The following is a 3,883-nucleotide window of genomic DNA, read 5'->3' on the forward strand; positions in this document are numbered from 1 at the left end:
GGACTTCAAACGTAGGCTACTTATGAGAGGCAGCAGGGTTTGGCATTTGCATTTTTGAAAAACAATATAATGTAGGCTATACATTGTTATGCATTAGGCTACTGACTATGTCTAATAAATACATTTAAATATCCCAATTCTGACGTTTTTTTCGGGCAGAAATAACTTAGTTGAGAAAACATCTCATAGCGACAATACGCGTGACCTAGACCAGAAAACACTTATATGACAAACTGACACAATTGGTTAGGAAATACAAGAACGTATTTATAAACTTATGTTTCTTTAGCACTTATATTTAAAAAAAAAAAGAAATTAAGGGCGCTGGGCGCCCCCTATTGCACAATCATCAACATTTCAGTTACTTCTCAGAGTGATGACTTATTACATCAGACACGTTAAAGTGCTTTATTTATTTGGACCAACTTTATTAATTAAAGGCACAATGTGTAAGATTTTTGGATTAAAACCGGCTATCCAAAAACCACTAGAACAATTATATATTTTGTTGACTTGTGTAGGTTATTGTATCCCAAATGTTTCCAACATTTAAAATCTGCTATTTTAACCAGTGTAACGCCCGTGTCATTGTGTCGCCTCTTAATGACATCATATCCATGTTACCCTCAAGTTCTAACTTCTAGGCTCCATCAGAAAACCTAGGCAGAAAACCTAGAGTTTTGTTGCCTCGCTGCCTTATCAGGCAATGACTTGTAAGGCAACGTTTGTGCATGAAGGCACCTCACGAAACTGATTTCGGACAGACTTCTGAGGTAGCGTAACTTTAATGATCTACAGCTAAATAAAGCGAGCTTTGGTGGGAACTAAACAAATATTTAATTACAACAGTAGTAATATCTCATAATATCTGTAATAATATCTGTTTATAGTAATAACCATCTCTCTATTTATACATATTTATATATATTCAGTACATATCCATGTCCTGCACTTATGCAACCGTTGTATATCCTGCACTTGCTGCTATTGCACTTCTGGTTAGACCTAAACTGCATTTCGTTGCCTTGTACTTGTACTTGTGTAATGACAATAAAGTTGAATCTAATCTAATCTAATCTCATTAGAAAATATTGGTCAAAAATGTACATTTACACGCAAACTGACCGCATTTTTCAGATTCACTGAATGGAACGCATAGGATTGTGGGATATCAAAGGCAGCGAAGGATACATCTATGCTGCCTTCAAAAATCAGACAGGAAATGAAGCTAACTTTGGACTTTCCTACCTTGAAATGTGTCCTTTCGAAGGCAGAATTTTTCAGTTTTCAGACACAACCCTAGTTTTACTTCTGAAGAGACCATGGAAACACCAAAGACGCTTTAATATAGCCTATTATGTGTTTTATTAGACAGGTGACCATTTGTTTTGAAACATTTATTGAAAGAAAACTCATCATTGTTATAGATTAAAGGTGCACTATGTAACTTATACGTCCACTAGAGGTTGCCTGTTCAAAACAAAGGCGTAGTTTGATGACGCAAAGTTTGAGCGCAGAATCTTGGGACATATGTGGTCTTCACCTCACAGCCGGTGGAAAAGAATCGGGATAGGACTCGGGCAGAAATCATGTTCATGGATGTGATTATTAACGTTACTGTAGTATGAAGCAGAGCAGGACCGAGTGTTGAGTTGAGCAAGGCTGCTGGAGCGATTGTTAATAAGATGTGAGCAGCGTGACTTTTATTATGACACAGTCACCGGCGCCACTTCCGCTTTTTCAGTCATGAGTATGAGGTAACGCAGCTCTGATTATCATATTAGATACATCTGAGTGTGTTGAAAATTAAGTGATGACGTTACTCTGTGCATTCGCTCGGCAGCTGCTATGACACTTGTTGTACACTGCAGTAAGAGTAAAGCGTTTTGCAAAATAAACCCGGAAACCGAGGGTAACGCAGATATGACGCAATTGACAGGCGACTCAGACGTCCTGGTTCCTTGGTTAAAATAGCAATTTCTCACGATTTACAAATAGTTGGAAACATTTGGGATATTGTAAGTACTCAACTGAACAAAATACATAACACTGGCCTAGTGGTTTTTGGATATTTTACTGAAAATATTTTACATAGTGCACCTTTAACACGGGTTAGCTTACTGCAGTGTGCAACAAGTCTGATACCAGTCACTGAGCAAACGGTGTACAGAGTAACGTTAACATAACTTTCAACACATTCAGATGTATTTTTAACAGGCCTATTATTGTTTTGACCAAGTAAAACAGCGCTGCCCTACCCCATCATTTTTATTTGTCTACTAAAATGACTTGTATGAGTAGTAATTCAGCACTTACGGCTGTTTCATGAATTTGACCAAGTAAAACAGCGCTGCCCTACCCCATCATTTTTATTTGTCTACTAAAATGACTTGTATGAGTAGTAATTCAGCACTTACGGCTGTTTCATGAAATAAAATAATGGGTCCCAGGGACAGGTGTGGTGGTTTAAGGGTGTAAGGGTAGTGTCATTATAAATGTAATTACAGAAATTACTTACAGATGTAATTACATGCAGGAATTTTTAAAAATGTAAGTACAATATAAAACATGTGTACACTAAGTGCATTGTATCAAATTATTAATTTAAAAGTTAGTACATCGTAGTTAAGGCCACCTAATATAAAGTGAGTCCAAAAAAATAAATACACCAAATGAAAGGAGTGGCAGGGGCCGACTGCAGCATACAAGCAAGCAGCAACGTAAAATTTCCCTGGCTCTCTGTTTCAGAAAACTATAAATATTAGCTCATCCATGAATATTATTTCTGCCTGAGTCCCATTGATTTCCGATGCTGTGGCAGTCGTGGCCTAGTGGTTAGAGAGTCAGACTGGTAACCCAAAGGTGGAGGTTCAATTCTCAATACCGGCAGAAAATGACTGAGGTGCCCTCGAGCAAGGCATCTAACCCCCAATCGCTCCCCGGGCACCACAGCACTGCCCACTGCTCCGGGTGTGTGTGTCCACGGTTTGCTGTGTGTGTGTTTGTGTATTCACTCACTGCTTCTACTGTGTGCACTAACTTGAATGGGTTCTTTGCATTTGTACCAGGGCTCCTGAAATCTCCTGGTATTTTTTTATATAATATAATTTTAATATAATTTTATAATAATTACATATTTCACCAATAATAAAATGAACAGCCAGAAAACATCTGAATATTCACAAAACAGATTTTCAGAAGCGTTACCATTGACCTGAACTCAAAAACACAAATAGAACATTATTGGGTTGTGTTTCTTTTACTCCGGCGAACAGGAACTGTTTATTGAATAATTTTTCAATATTTTCACATATTTTCATAACATGCATAAGGAACTAATGATCTTGTATATAATTTGGAATGCACTTATAGCCTACTAATTTCACAGATAGCTACTATTTATGTCACTAAGATCTTGCATGAGACGTTTGGAAGTTGTTGTATTTTGGTTACTTAATATCACGACTTAAATTCAAAAAAATATAATGGTGTTATAATGTAATGACGTTAGCATTATGATGTTTATCAGGCGTTGGGTTTTGGTTACCTTACCTCATGACTAAATGCTGGTGTTTGATGTCAATAAGAAATATACCTGTACTAACAATGTTGATCTTTTTCCACTAGATGTCAGTACACCACAAAAAATAGTAGAGTGTTTAGAAAAAAACAACTGAAGCAGAATGGATGTGGTGTTCTGTAGTGCTACATTAAAGGGACAGTTCACCCAAAAATGAAAATTCTTTCATCATTTACTCGCCCTCAAGTTGTTGCAAAACTGTGTGAGTTTCTTTGTTCTGATGAACACAAAATAAGATATTTTTATGAATGTTTGTAACAAAGCAGATAGAGTAACCATTGACTACCTTAAGCCCCATTTCCA

Source organism: Gobio gobio, assembly GCF_949357685.1.
Source record: "Gobio gobio genome assembly, chromosome: 23".
NCBI classification, from domain to species: Eukaryota; Metazoa; Chordata; class Actinopteri; order Cypriniformes; family Gobionidae; genus Gobio; species Gobio gobio.